Source organism: Schistocerca gregaria, chromosome X, assembly GCF_023897955.1.
Source record: "Schistocerca gregaria isolate iqSchGreg1 chromosome X, iqSchGreg1.2, whole genome shotgun sequence".
Taxonomy (NCBI): domain Eukaryota; kingdom Metazoa; phylum Arthropoda; class Insecta; order Orthoptera; family Acrididae; genus Schistocerca; species Schistocerca gregaria.
In genome coordinates this window covers 313,810,181-313,826,369 of record NC_064931.1, presented here as the reverse complement: position 1 = coordinate 313,826,369, position 16,189 = coordinate 313,810,181, and positions in this window count along the sequence as shown.

Below are 16,189 nucleotides of genomic sequence, written 5' to 3'. Positions count from 1 at the left end.
GGAGCAACAGTGTCCCTAATTTGCTGGGAAGTGGCGGTGCGGTCCCCTACGGCACTGCGTTGGATCCTACGGTCTTGGCGTGCATCCGTGCGTCGCTGCGGTCCGGTCTCAGGTCGACGGGCACGTGCACCTTCCGCCGACCACTGGCGACAACATCGATGTACTGTGGAGACCTCACGCCCCACGTGTTGAGCAATTCGGCGGTACGTCCACCCGGCCTCCCGCATGCACACTATACGCCCTCGCTCAAAGTCCGTGAACTGCACACACGGTTCACGTCCACGCTGTCGCGGCATGCTACCAGTGTTAAAGACTGCGATGGAGCTCCGTATGCCACGGCAAACTGGCTGACACTGACGGCGGCGGTGCACAAATGCTGCACAGCTAGCGCCATTCGACGACCAACACCGTGGTTCCTGGTGTGTCCGCTGTGCAGTGCGTGTGATTATTGCTTGTACAGCCCTCCCGCAGTGTCCGGAGCAAGTATGGTGGGTCTGACACACCGGTGTCAATGTGTTCTTTTTTCCATTTCCAGGAGTGTAACTACAGTAGACGAATTACTTAGACTGCTACTGTTTAACTGCTGCAGTTTCAAATAACCTGACCACTGGGGTACTTTCTCCTTTTTTTTAGCTCAATAGCTAAAATTATCTCTGTTTGCACGCTTGTATGTGGTTCAAGTCTGTAGATTGTCTTTCGCCGTAGAAACTGTCGGTGTTTCAAATCATCCACTTAAATCGAGTGCTTTGGAGTATCTAGTGCCCATACCGTTCTAAAACTTGTGACCTGTAATTAGTTTTTCAAAATTAAACAATTATTTGGTTCACCGTCCGTTCAGAGTGCTTGAAGGCTTGAGTTATGCACCAAACAAGTCATCGATGAGAGGCCGTCGCCATTCTATGGAAAGCGGACGCCGTCTGTGGCCATAAAATTCTGCCCTGGCCGGCCGGGACGCCGGTAACCTCGGGCAGGCGTAAGGGGAACGACCAAAACATTGGCGGCCAAAATAGCGAGCGTACACATCCTGAATGAGATCATGCATACACACTAATATGCATAAACTTCTAATATAAACCAAATACAAAATCGATACGGTTCATATCATTCGCCATTTAGGTCCCCATTGTCCATAACTACACATAAGGTCTAAGTTTCCACACAATCACGGCAGAATAAGATAAAGTTAAAAAAAAAAAAAAGGTTCAAATGGCTCTGAGCACTATGTTACTTAACATCTGAGGTCATCAGTTCCCTAGAACTTAGGACTACTTAAACCTAACTAACCAAAGGACATCACACACATCCACGCCCGAGGCAGGATTCGAACCTGCGACCGTAGCGGTCGCGCGGTTCCAGACTGAAGCCCCTAGAACCGCTCGGCCACATATTTGAAGTCAGATCAGTCGTAATAGAGCAGCCGCAATCGACCCTTTTAGTGCAATGTATTGAAGGTTTGACAGTCTAGTATTGTCAACAAACACTGAATGTGTGCAGGCTCTCTTAAGCTGGCTCTTCCCTCAGACTTCAGAAGAAGAAATTTGATTTCCATTTAAAAATACAACAAAAAGGCAAGCAACTTCTCGAATATGACTCATCTTTTTTCTGTTATTATTACTTGCTGCTTTCGATTGATAGGTAGCTGAAATATGGATTTGTATCCGAAAATACAGACTTCAAGAATAATGTACTAATTTCAATTCCAAGGGAAGCAGGTGTTGACAGTTGTGAGTATTAACGAACTATCGGTTTAATAAGTCATGGCTACAAAATACTTACACGAATTCTTCACAGAATAATGGAAAAACTGGTAGAAACCGACCAACGGGAAGAACAGTTTGGATTCTGGAGAAATGTAGCAACACGTGAGGCAATACTGACACTACCCCTATGTTTGAAGACAGGTTAAGGAATGGCAAACCTACGCTTATAGCATTTGTAGATTTAGAGAAAGCCTTTGACAGTTTTCGTTAGAATACTCTCTTTGAAATTCTGAAGATAGAAGAGATAACATACAGGGAGTGAAGGATATTTTCAACTTGTGCAGAAACCAGACAGCAGCTATAAGAGACGAAGGGCATGAAAGGACAGCAGTGGTTGGGAAGAGTGTGAGACAGGGTTGTAGCTTGCCCCGATATTATTCAATCTGTACACTGAGCAAGCACAAAAGGAAACCAAAGAAAAATTTGGAATAGGAATTAAAGTCTGAGGAGGAGAAATAAAAACTTTGAGGTTTGCCGATGACATTGTAATTCTGCCAAAGACAGCAAAGGACTTGGAAGAGCAGTTCAACGGAATGGACAGTGTCTTTAAAGGAGGATATAAGACGAACACCATTAAAAGCAAAACAGGGATAACGGAGTGTAAAAGAATTAAATCAGGTGATGCTGAGGAAATTAGAATAGGAAACGAGGCACTTAAAGTAGTATACGAGTTTTGTTATTTGCACAGCATAATAATTGATGGTGGAGAAAGGAGAGAGGATATAGAATGTATACTGGCAACGGCAAAAAAAGAGTTTCTAAGGAGAAATTTGTTGACATCGAAAATAAATTTAAGTGTTAGGAAGACTTTTCTGAAAGTATTTGTACGGAGTGTAGCCGTGTATGGAAGGGAAACATGTACGATAAACAGTTTAGACAAGAAGACAACAGAAGCTTTTGAAACACGGCGCTACAGAAGAATGCTGAAGATTAGATGGGTAGATCATGTAACTAATGAGGAGGTACTGAATAGAATTGGAGAGAAAAGAAAAAAACTAGACCAGAAGAAGGGATCGGTTATAGACCATTTTTGGAGACACCAACTGGTAACCAATTCAGTATTGGACGGAAGTGCGGGGGGAGGGGAGGGGGAGAGAAACATTGTAGTAGGAGATCAAGAAATGAACACAGTAAGCAGATTCAGATGGATGTAAGTTGCAATAGTTATTCAGAGACGAAGAGGCTTACACAGCATAGAGTAGCATGGAGAGCTGCATCAAACCAGTCTTCGGAGTGAAGATCACATCAACATTCCAAGATAAATGATTTAGAATTGCCATACAACTTTTGTAATTTAGAATTTTTCTGATTACCAAAATCACTTCAAGTTAATGCCAAGGACGACATTTTCATCAACCACGACTAATTGTGACCCCATCCTCCCCCATACCCCACCACTCCGACTCGTTTAAGTCCACTGATGATCACCCTTCTTTCCAAGTGAACAAAAGAGAAGTAAATGACGCCATGAGGGGGACTTTGAACTTTGGTGTATGAACTGAATAACTCGTGAAACAAGGCACAAAGAACATTGCCAGATGTGACAGTGAGATCAATTCACTGAACGTCACACTGTTGATGGTTTCTCTTGGTGTTCTTGTCATTCCAGAGACCGGATCCCGCGAAGGTACGACGACTCTTTGCTTCCTCATGCTCGTTTATCCGGCTGACGTAGATTAGCCCGTACTAGCAACCAGGAGTGTCAGATATTTCTGCGGCCGCTTTCGCCGAAGTGGAGACCTCTCCACTCAGTTCGACCGCAACTGTGTAAAGACAAAGGGCACACACCACACAACTCCAGGAAATTAAGCGCTTTTCTTATAAGGGAAGTACCAAAGCGTTGGTTCCAAAAAGTACTTAGAAGCAACGGTGAACTGCAAAAAACATTTTGCATCCTGCAATCTCATCGAGATATAACCGGACTATGTGTTATACCTAGAATTATTTTAGAAAGAGAATTACTGCAACAGTTTCGACTTTTGCGATTGCTGGCACTTCCATGGGCTTTGTATTCGTCTAATTCTCTCTACCACCTCTTCCGATACAATAAGTGGGAAATCCCACGAGTCGAAAATAGCTTACTAATGCAATGTAAAAGTCAAAGGTGACGAATTTGGTCTCTTGTCCATAAAATGGAAAGAAATTTGAATGACACAGTGTCAGACAGAGAAATTAAAGTTTGATGGAAGCAGCTCATTCGCTAAATATTAGAACCACTGGCAAATCTCTTACGCTGTCGTTTGTGCGCAGTAAGTCGAGGATTTGAGTCCAGACAGCACTTTTTCAGCACCTTGCAAACATTGATTCCTCTTTGTGAGGTCTTTTCTTATTAAACAGTCGTTCAGAAGATTGCTTTAAACAGCACGAAATCTTCAAGCGTTATTAACAATGCGTTAGGGAAGTCACTTTCAGAGCCCTTATATGATAAACTGAGACATCCAGATATGCTTTTCATACTGATCATGGATGAAACTACTGATCTGCTACGAAACAATGTGCATTACCAGTCGTGTATTTTGATAGGTATTTAGGCCAGATTAAAAATAGTTTCTTTGGTATGTCTGAAGTTTCGTCGGGTACTGCTGACACCTTACCCAAGACAATAACAGATTCTTTAAAATCAAAGAGAATTAATCTTGATAATCTCGTTGGTTTTAGCTCGAACACAGCAAATTTTAAGATTGGAGAGCATCATTCAGTTTTTTCGAGCCCAAAAAGAGACTTCCCTCGTATAGCACGTATTAAATGCTCATTTCATACGATTCATCTTTGTGCATTGAAAGAATGTTTAAAACTTCCAAGAAACTTAGGTTCTCATTTCAGTAGAAGTTTTGGCAGGAGAAAGACATTTAAAGAATTTCAAGTGTTTTTTTGTACTGAAATACGCAATATTTCATGTACTTGTGCAACTCGACGGTTATCTGTCAAATCCTGTGTGGATAACGTACTGAAACAGTATAACGCACTTAATGTCTACAAGAGAAATGTCATGAAAGGTCTGTCTCCAGCTACAGAACGTGTGCTTTCAAATGTGGATAACGTATTTACTTTCGCATATCAGGAATTCATGTCGTATGTTTTAGGCATACTTACAGATTTCAATACTCTTTTTTAAAGTGAAGCTCCCGTCCTTCACAAACAGAAGTCAGAAGTGGGAAAAATGCTAAAAGATCTGTGTTCTAATTTTATTAATTTTGATGTGTTAAGACAATTCCAATTTTGCTGTTACAGCACATACACGGAGCATTTCGATGAATTAGATAAGATATACTTGAGTACCGCTGCACAGGAAACATTTGATGGACTCAAAGCTAACACTGAAGTGCAGCAACAGGACATAAACTGTTTTTCCAAAAGTTGCTTGAATTTCCATGTAGAGCTTGTATTACAGATCGAAAGACGATTTGACTTCTCAGATCCCATTTTTTAAATAATTTTCCATGTCGGAACGTAATTCTACACTGTTAAATCCTTGCTCCCTGTCGTAAACGGGTTTCCTGTTCTCCAAAAATTAAACAACAGTCAGCAGCTGCTTTCTGACGAAAAACCACGCTACGCTGGAGTATGGAAAACTTGGATTAGATGTATCTAAACCTGCCACTGCATATTGGAAGAAAATTTTTGATGTAAAATCTGCAGCCAAAACTCAAAATTTCCAAAATTTACAAAAAGTAATCTTCCTTCATCTCTGTCTTTACATTGCCAATGCCTTAGTGGAACGAGTGTTTAGTACCCTTAAAAACTTGGAAGCGGCTCACAGGAACAGACTGAGAACGGAAACAATAGTAGCACTGGTGGCTGCAGAAAAGGGGATAGAAAGCGAAGTTAAGTCCCATAGTGCTCAGAGCCATTTGAACCATTTTTGAACCATCATTGGCGTAATGTATACAACAGACAATATGTGATCAAAAGTATCCGGACACCCCCAAAAACATACGTTTGTCATATTAGGTGCATTGTGCTGCCACCTACTGCCAGGTACTCCATATCAGCGACCTCAGTAGTCATTACACATCGTGAGAGAGCAGAATGGGGCGCTCTGCAGAACTGGCTCTCAAATGGCGCTGAGCACTATGGGACTTAACATCTGAGGTCATCAGTCCCCTAGAACTCAGAACTACTTAAACCTAAATAACCTAAGGACATGACATACATCCATGCCCGAGGCAGGATTCGAACCTGCGACCGTAGCGGTTGCGCGGTTCCAGACTGAAGCGCCTAGAACCGCTCAGCCAGACCAGCCGGCGCTGTGCGGAACTCACGGACTTCGAACATGGTCAGCTGACTGGGTGTCACTTGTGTCATACGACTGTACGCGAGATTTCCACACTCCTAAACGTCCCTAGGTCCACTGTTTCCGATGTGATACTTAAGTGGAAACTTGAAGGGAAATGTACAGCACAAATGTATACAGGCCGACCTCGTCTGTTGACTGACAGAGACCGCCGACAGTTAAAGAGGGTCATAATGTGTAATAGGCTGACTTCTATCCAGACCATCACACAGAAATTCCAAACTACATCAGGATCCACTGCAAGTTCTATGACAGTTAGGCGGTAGGTGAGAAAATTTGGTTTTCATGGTCTAGAGGCTTCTCACTATTGAAGAGCAATCCAGGGATGGTGATTGCATCTTTCAACACGATCGAGCACCTGTTCATAATGCACGGCCTGTGGCAGAGTAGTTACACGGCAATACCATCCCTATAATGGACTGGCTTCCACAGAATTCTGACCTGAATCCTACCGAACATCTTTAGGATGTTTTGGAACGCTGACGTTGTGCCAGGCCTCACCGACCGACATCAATACCTCTCCTCAGTGCACCACTCCGTGAAGAATGGGCTGTCATTCCCCAAGAAACCTTCCAGCACCTGATTGAACGTATGCCTGTGAGAGTGGAAACTGCCAACACCATATTGAATTCCATCATTACCGATGGAGGGCGTCATTTTCAGCCAGGTGTCCAGATACTTTTGATCACATCGTGTAGCTGTATGCAGAATGCTAGATCGTATTTCTGACTTTGTATGACGCAGTTTGAAACTGTCTCCAGCCAGCGAAATCTAGCGGCCACGACCTCTCAGCTGTTTGAAACGTAGTTGTAACAGGTTGTAAGCGCAGTACACGAGCGAGAACTCAACATTATGAGTGACGGGTATTTACCAAGTTGTTGTTATTTTACTCTATGTGATGATGCCATTTATGACTCTATATTTTATTTGCTTAATCTGTAACTTTATGAAAACCGGTATGTTTGCTAGCCTTATAAACAATGTGTGTTATGATACTGCTTGTAATAGTTGATAGTTTACTATTACGTACATTTTCTCATAAATATGCACGTTTCCTCTTTCTAGACCAATCTGAAAATGATCATAATGACTGAAACTGCTAGCTTTACACACAAGTATTTGTGTATTCAAAAAATTTCATTATGAATGAGAGACAAGGGTGTAGTTAGGAGTGCCCCACAGAAGTGTCATAGGTCTGCCATTACTTTCTGTATACGTAAATGATCTGGCCAGCAGGGTGGGCAGCACAGTACTCTACAGTTATGTGCTCATGATGCTGTGGTGTACGACAAGGTGTCAAAATTGTGGCTGCAGGAGGGTACAAGATGACTTAGACAAAATTTCTAGTTAGTGTGATGAATGGCAGCTAGCTCTAAAAGTAGAGAAATCGAAGTTAATGGAAGAGTAGGAAAAAACATCTGTAATGGTCAGATAGAATATTGGCACAGTCAGGTCATTTAAATATCTGGACACACCGTAACAAAGTGATATTAAATAGAATGAGTATGTATGGATTGTGGTAGTAAACGTGAATTGTCAACTTCAGTTTATTGGGAGAAAACTGGGAAAGTGTGGTTCATCTGTAAAGAAGATTGCATATTGGATGCTAGTGCGATCTGTTATTGAGTACTGCTTGAGTGTTTCTGATCCATACCAGGGCACATTAAAGGAAGACATCGAAGCAATTCAGAGGTGGGTTGCTAGATTTGTTACGAGTAGGTTCAAACAACATGAAAGTGTTACAGAAATGCTTCAGCAACTGAAATGGGAATCCATGGAGGGATCGTGACATTCTTTACAAGGAACACTATTGAGAAAACTTGGAGAATGGCATTTGAAGCTGACTGCAGAATGATTCTACTGCCACCAACATACATTTTGCATAAGAACCACAAAGATAATTAGGGCTCATACAGGGGCATATAGACATTCATTTCTCCCTTGCTCTATTTGGGAGTGGTACAGGAAAGGAAATGAATAGTAGTACAGAGTACCCTCTGCCAAGCACCATGCAGTGGTTTGCAGACTATGTATGTACAGGGTGTTTCAAAAATGACCGGTATATTTGAAACGGCAATACAAACTAAACGAGCAGCAATAGAAATACACCGTTTGTTGCAATATGCTTGGGACAACAGTACATTTTCAGGCAGACAAAGTTTCGAAATTACAGTAGTTACAATTGTCAACAACAGATGGCGCTGCGGTCTGGGAAACTCTATAGTACGATATTTTCCACATATCCACCATGCGTAGCAATAATATGGCATAGTCTCTGAATGAAATTACCCGAAACCTTTGACAACGTGTCTGGCGGAATGGCTTCACATGCAGATGAGATGTACTGCTTCAGCTCTTCAATTGTTGCTGGATTCTGGCGGTACACCTGGTCTTTCAAGTGTCCCCACAGAAAGAAGTCACAGGGGTTCATGTCTGGCGAATAGGGAGGCCACTCCACACCGCCTCCTGTATGTTTCGGATAGCCCAAAGCAATCACACGATCATCGAAATATTCATTCAGGAAATTAAAGACGTCGGCCATGCGATGTGGCCGAGCACCATCTTGCATAAACCACGAGGTGTTCGCAGTGTCATCTAAGTCAGTTTGTACCGCCACAAATTCACGAAGAATGTCCAGATAGCGTGATGCAGTAATCGTTTCGGATCTGAAAAATGGGCCAATGATTCCTTTGGAAGAAATGGCGGCCCAGACCAGTACTTTTTGAGGATGCAGAGACGATGGGACTGCAACATGGGGCTTTTCGGTTCCCCATATGCGCCAGTTCTGTTTATTGACGAAGCTGTCCAGGTAAAAATAAGACGAAGCTGTCCAGGTAAAAATAAGCTTCGTCAGTAAACCAAATGCTGCCCACATGCATATCGCCGTCATCAATCCTGTGCACTATATCGTTAGCGAATGTCTCTCGTGCAGCAATGGTAGCGGCGCTGAGGGGTTGCCGCGTTTGAATTTTGTATGGATAGAGGTGTAAACTATGGCGCATGAGACGATACGTGGACGTTGGCATCATTTGGACCGCAGCTGCAACACGGCGAACGGAAACCCAAGGCCGCTGTTGGATCACCTGCTGCACTAGCTGCGCGTTGCCCTCTGTGGTTGCCGTACGTGGTCGCCCTACCTTTCCAGCACGTTCATCCGTCACATTCCCAGCCCGTTGAAATTTTTCAAACAGATCCTTTATTGTATCGCTTTTCGGTCCTTTGGTTACATTAAACCTCCGTTGAAAACTTCGTCTTGTTGCAACAACACTGTGTTCTAGGTGGTGGAATTCCAACACCAGAAAAATCCTCTGTTCTAAGGATAAACCATGTTGTCCACAGTACACTTGCACGTTGTGAACAGCACATGCTTACAGCAGAAAGGCGACGTACAGAATGGTGCACCCACAGACTGCATTGTCTTCTATATCTTTCACATTACTTGCTGCGCCATCTGTTGTTGAAAATTGTAACTACTGTAATTTCGAAAGTTTGTCCACCTGAAAATGCACTGTTGTCCCAAGCATATTGCAACAAACAGTGTATTTCTATCGCTGCTTGTTTAGTTTTTATTGCTGTTTGAAATATACCGTTCATTTTTGAAACACCCTGTAGATGTAGATGTAGATGATAACAGTAACAGTCTAAAAATACAATACTAGAAGGAGAAATGAATTAAACTGTTCTTCACTCAGAATTAGTGAGGCACGAAAAGGAGTGAGTTATTCACCTATCAAAATCTTTCTCCACATACCCACTGATATAAATAATTTAATAGATAATAAAATTAATTTCGAAAACAAACCAAAATCATATCTGCTTTTAATTTCTGATTATGTAATTATAGTGTGTGTGTGTGTGTGTGTGTGTGTGTGTGTGTGTGTGTGTGCGCGCGCGCGCGCGCGCGCGCGCGCGCGAGAGAGAGAGAGAGAGAGAGAGAGAGAGAGAGAGAGAGAGAGAGAGAGAGAGAGAGAGAATCTACTGCTGGCCGCGGTGGCCGAGCGGTTCTAGGCGCTTCAGTCCGGAACAGTGCAACAGCTACGGTTGCAGGTTCGAATCCTGCCTCGGGCATGTATGTGTGTGATGTCCTTAGGTTAGTTAGTAGTTCTAAGTTCTAGGGGACTGATGACCTCAGATGTTGAGTCCCATAGTGCTCAGAGCCATTTGAACCATTTTTGAAAATCTACTTGTGTAAGTATAAAGTTAGTATAAACTGGTTAGAAAATGGGGTAGCTTAAGACAGTCATAAAAACAATCTGCATGTTGCCATATGTTTCATTCAGGAAGTGTACAATAGTTGTGTCATTGTAAAACTGTTGGTTGGTTGTTTGGGGGAAGAGACCAAACTGCGAGGTCATCGGTCTCAGCGGATTACGGAAGGACGGGGAAGGAAGTCGGCCGTGCCCTTTCGAAGGAACCATCCCGGCATTTGCCTGGAGAGATTTTAGGGAAATCACGGAAAACCTAAATCAGGATGGCCGGACGCGGGATTGAACTGTCGTCCTCCCAAATGTGAGTCCAGGTAAAACTGTCATTCCATGTTCTACAGAGGGGTTACAATTATAATTATAATACACGACACATGCAAATAACATAACTAAACTAAACGAAAGCAAGAAACAGGGTATAATGCATTACATCTTTCAAAAAAGAAATAAAACAGTGGAATTATAATGATGGGTGGTTTATGTACAGGGTGCATGGATTCATACACATTAAGCAACTGATAACTACTGTGAAATAGATATTTCTTGAGGAGTACGGATTAACGAAAGTGGCATCACATTACTGTTATGCCCAAGGTTTCATTCGTGATTCACCTTTCTCATATGATACAGAAACAATACTCTGGAGTATCATTCAGACATGAACAGTAAAAATTTTTAAAAATTGGTAGAACTCAAGTTCACTTCAAGATGATCTCCTAACACAACCTCTTTGAACATATTCCACATCAAAACAATTAGGAGAATACATCAAACCTTCTTTTCGTTCACAAAAAAGTGAAATGCAGTTGCTGCTAATCAAGTGCATTATGAGCCAGATATGAGGAAGTTATACATATGATGTTAGTGCACTTAACTTCTCATGTAAGTCTGGATAAATTGCGGAAAAAAATGGATTTCTTCTACCTCTGGTTCCAATCACATCATCCATACATGAATCTCATAGAAGTGATTTTCAGTGTACATAGGATAAGATACATTTACATTACGTAAGGCATGTTGCTCAAGGATAGCTGGTGCTTTTTTTTTTCTTCTGGGATATTAGGAGACTGAAGAATAGCAGGAGGTCACATTAAAAATGAACAGGATGATTACAGAAGAAAAGATACTTTGCAAAATGTGGAAACAAATAACAATAAAGGGTGATTTACTACACCATCCTCAGGCCCCCTGACGGCCCACTGGATCACTGTATCAAGCATAAATCTGAAGATACAAATCTTTGAATGCTGGCCCCTGTTTTGACCAGAACCGAGGTTGGAATCTTTCTACACATCGGTCAGGGGGTATGAAGATGGCATAGTAAATCACCAGAACTGGTAGCCAGATAAAATAAGTTTGGAAATTAGATGGCTGAAAGATGTTTGATTTGACATTCTGTACTGAATAGCCAAGTTCCGCAACCATCTCTGAAAAGATGGACATAGAGAAATAATAATAAATCCAGTTTCTGACCATGTTTCAACTGGGTATTTAATTCAGGGGAGCTTATGACAGTGGTCCAATGGTTAGATTAAAATCTCTCTCTCTCTCTCTCTCTCTCTTTCACAGTCTCTAAAAATAGTCTGCCAGAGGGAGGACGAGGTGAACATAAGCAATCTCCTCAAAAAAAAATTTTAACTTGGTCATATGCTCACAGGGTGATAGTTTAATTTGAAGATGGTGCAGCCCTTGGATACAAATCGTCAACAAAAGGCGGGCATAATGGAAATTAGGGATGTAACATCCCCTCAAAATAAATGTCAGGGGAATCGAAATACTAGCTTAGAGTGGTGTGGAATGGGAAAGGAAATTGGCAATATCATTTTCAATTGAACCTGCCAAGCATTTGCCTCAACCCTCTAGGTATGGGCGATTTTCTGATTTTCCCGCACAAAATCACAGAGCGTTTTTATTCTACAGTTAGAACAGTTGTAAGGACAGAAATATGGTAAGGCAACAAGAAAACCAAAAACTCAGTTTAGAGTTAATTTTTAATTGACATTTTGGAAATGCAAAGATCATGTTCAACATTATAAAAGCAGAATAAACTTAGCAATAATTTTTCTGGATGTTGCATATATTGAAGCAAGGTTCCGTACACAAGCTTGGAAATATCATTACAAAACTGTGGGTGCGAAAAGGTAAGTATGTGAGTGAAATGCGGAGAATGTGTAAAATGCAGCTCCTGACACTTCAGACAAAAAGAAAAAGGTTCAATGGGAAAATAGTGATCTCCGATGTTCCACAGCATCAGAAAAAGATCTGATGGAAAGACAGCAGCCTGTGATATTCCAGAGCAGCAGAAAAGTATTTCATGGGAAAAGTGTGACTTCCAACATGCAAACAGCGCAGAAATTGCATCCAACATGATAATAGTGGGTCCCACAGAACTGTCTGGACAGAGATGAATGCACTTCTTTGTGTCACCTGCAGTGGCAGGGTTAATCAGTTTACGGAAACCATGGAAAACCTAAATCTGAATGGCTAAGGCCAAATGGGGACTGTAAGCCTACTCCTCCCAAATATGGACCCAGAGTCTTAACTATTGCACCACCTCAGTTTTGTTGTAAAAAAGCCATTATGCATTCTGGTAACTGAATGGACATAGTGTTTTCTTGCTATGTGATTTAAGTCCACAATTATTCTAAGTGTAATAGTAGATGTTATCTTCCAAGATATAGATGTAAGGATTGCCTGAAGAATTTCATGCAGTTTATATAACCTGAGAATTACTACATATTTCAGTAAGATAATGAACACACCATTAGAGGAATTGCAATGTTACTCATTTTATTCCTATATGGCATCTCTGCATTTTAAGCATTGTTCTGTGGATTATACGCTTTCTGTCCACTCAAACAAAATGTTGCAGTTCAAGTAAAAAATACACTTGAGTCATCTACCTGTCTCCTTCCACTTCGGCACTACTTTCACTGCTATTTACAAGAAAGGATTAACAGCTTTCAAACAACTACTTTCATTTCTAATACCACTGACTGTCTCAGGAACTTCTCGGATACATAAGTGGAACTGAATTTCAAAAACCACATTTTCCAATCTAGGTAACTCCAAACCCCTTTATATCCACCATAAACATAAAGGAATAAATATCAGGGGCAATTTCTTTTAGAAATCAATCTAAACATTAATCTTATATTAAAAACAAAGATTTTAATATATTTAATATATTTTTAATATATTTTAATATATTTTTCCCATGTGGAAGTTTCTTTCTATTTTAAACATTAATCTTCACGCTCACAGAATTAGTTTACCTTCTCTATGATCTTTTATCAACTCCACTGCTTAAGTGTTACAGCCACAAGTAGATTTCATGATGACTGACAGTACCTGCACTCAAACAACAAATTACAATACAATATCCATTAAGGTCCTGAAGGTGAAAAACATTTTCATTGTCAGTATTGAGAAAGAGGAGGGGAGGGGGGAGACATAATAGTGAATAGTGGCTGATCATACACATACATCAAGGACTGGAGTTAAATCCCAAAACTATTCAAATTATCTCACAAAATGAGTGCATGAAAAACAGTTGATAGTGACCAATATGTTGGAGGGGGGTGTTAAGCTCAGCAAGCTATATGGTGTTAATTGAGGAGAGCAGTTTGTGTGTTGGTACCAAGTTTAGGCCTCTTCCTTTCTTTCACTCAACTATATGGTAAAAGCATTCGTTTAAATACCATGGGTATGCAATTGACGCACTACATTGAGGAAACTAATGAAATGAAGTTAATATTTAAAGGCCCAAATAATCAGTCATAATATCTGTGTTTGTACACAGAGCCAAAGTTTGCAAATGATGACAGCTGCTGATGCAGGTATGGTTTTTTTAGACAACTTATGAGAATGCATCTAGATGATGTCTTTGACAATTGCCAGTATTCCAATAGGTGCACATCCCATCATTTTCAAAACACAAATGCACAGTGGCAGTGCTGCTCAAGGAAATTTAAAACTTTGGGTTTGCAGAGCAAATGCAGATAGACAACACACACTGTAAAAAAACTATCGCCACCACACAATAAAAGTCTATTAACTGCCAACAGATGAGCAAAGGGCATTAACTTTGTCCTTTCATTGTCTTACCACATAGAGAAAAGAATTCCAACCAGAATTTTAGCAAAAACTTCCATCCCTATTTATAAGGCCACTTACTAATTTAATCTCAGCTGCATCCTTAATAAGACTATCCCAATAACTGGAAGTGCATACCAGAACCTTGGTGTTACATTTCATAGGATGACTTGTGCCAAGGCAATGTTAGTTGTGTGCATATGGCCATTGTACATTAATACGTTAATTTAAAGTAACTAATAAATACAAAATTCAAGTAAAGTTACAACACTGTAACTACATTACAATTTGCAAAAAAAGGATAGCCATGTACAACACAAAATGCGTGTGCACAAATGCACTTTTCTTGGCATGACAAGACGAGAATATCCTGGACACATTTTACAACATTATTTAAATTCAAAGAATATTATTGTATTGGTAGTATCAGTTCACATTAATTAAACCAGTACAATACTGGATTATAAACATTGAAGCACTCACAATGAAGGGAGCCCTTCCAAGTCAAGCAGGACATGTAAATTCTTATAATGAAATCAACAACACACTGATATGACAATATGCCTTTTACTGCCTTATGTAGCCAGTGACTGAACTATCACAATCAAAGAGATTCCTACACTGCAACAGAGGCACACAGGATGCAAAGTGTGAATTGAACTCCATGCGGCTTCATGACACTACAAAGAGCAAGGGACTCATAAGTTCCATTGGACAGGAAAGTGGTATACCCACTGACCAACTCTATGAAAGGAAATATGTAGTTGTGATGGGAAGACCTTTGTCACTTATTACTGCCAATCTGTTTATGGAGTATTTCGAGGAACATGCCCTGGAGTAGTCAGTATTGAAACTATTCTTTTTAAACACATGGACAATAATTGTATTCTTTGTCCCCATGGAAGTGAGAATTTAAACAGCTTTTAGAACATCTAAACTCCATTCGCAAGAATATTTACTTCAAAATGGAGGTGAAAAGAATAGCTATCTTCCCTTCCTTGATCAGATGACCAGGAGAAAGGCTGATGGTACATTGGGAAATGCTGTTTATAAGAAGCCAATTCACACTGGTTCATATCTTCATCTTGACAGTTGTCAGCATGCAGCTCAGCATAGGGGTATTTCATACCTTGGGTCATAGGATCCATGTTATCTCAAACTCTGAAAGTTTGCCAGCTGACTTCACTCACTTCAAAGTCACCTTTCACCAGAATGATTACAGTGAAAAACAGATCAGATACACATTGCACTATCAGCGGACCCTGAATTGGCTGGATGATGAAAATAATGAAGTGGCATCTAAGTCTCTGATCTTTTTGCCTTACATGCCTTGGCCATGCTGTGTGGAAATAAAGAGTAGAGTGTGTTTCTTGATCACAGTATAAGACAGTGAAGCATGATCTTGGTTTGCATAAGCAGGTGTCTACCATAGTCCTTGTAGTTGTGGCGTGTTGTATATTGGTCACCGTAAGAAACATGGAAGACCAGTGTACTGAGCATAAGCATCACACCACTCACTTCTGCTATTGCAGAATATATAACATAACATTGAGATTCTGGCATGGACTTCCAGCTTTTGGGACAGTCTTATTAAGGAAGCATTTGAGATAAAATTAGTAAGTGACCTTATTAATAGAGACAGAGATTTCTGCTTAAATTCTGCTTGGAATCCTGTTCTCTCCCTGATCAAACAACAGGGAGGGCAAAGTAAATGCTCCTTTCTCACCCACTGGTAGTTAATATTCAGTACTGATAGCTTCTGACATTGCTCATGTATGGTTGTGTGGTGGCATTAGTTGTTTAAGTAAACCGGGAGATATTAAAGTTTCATTTCT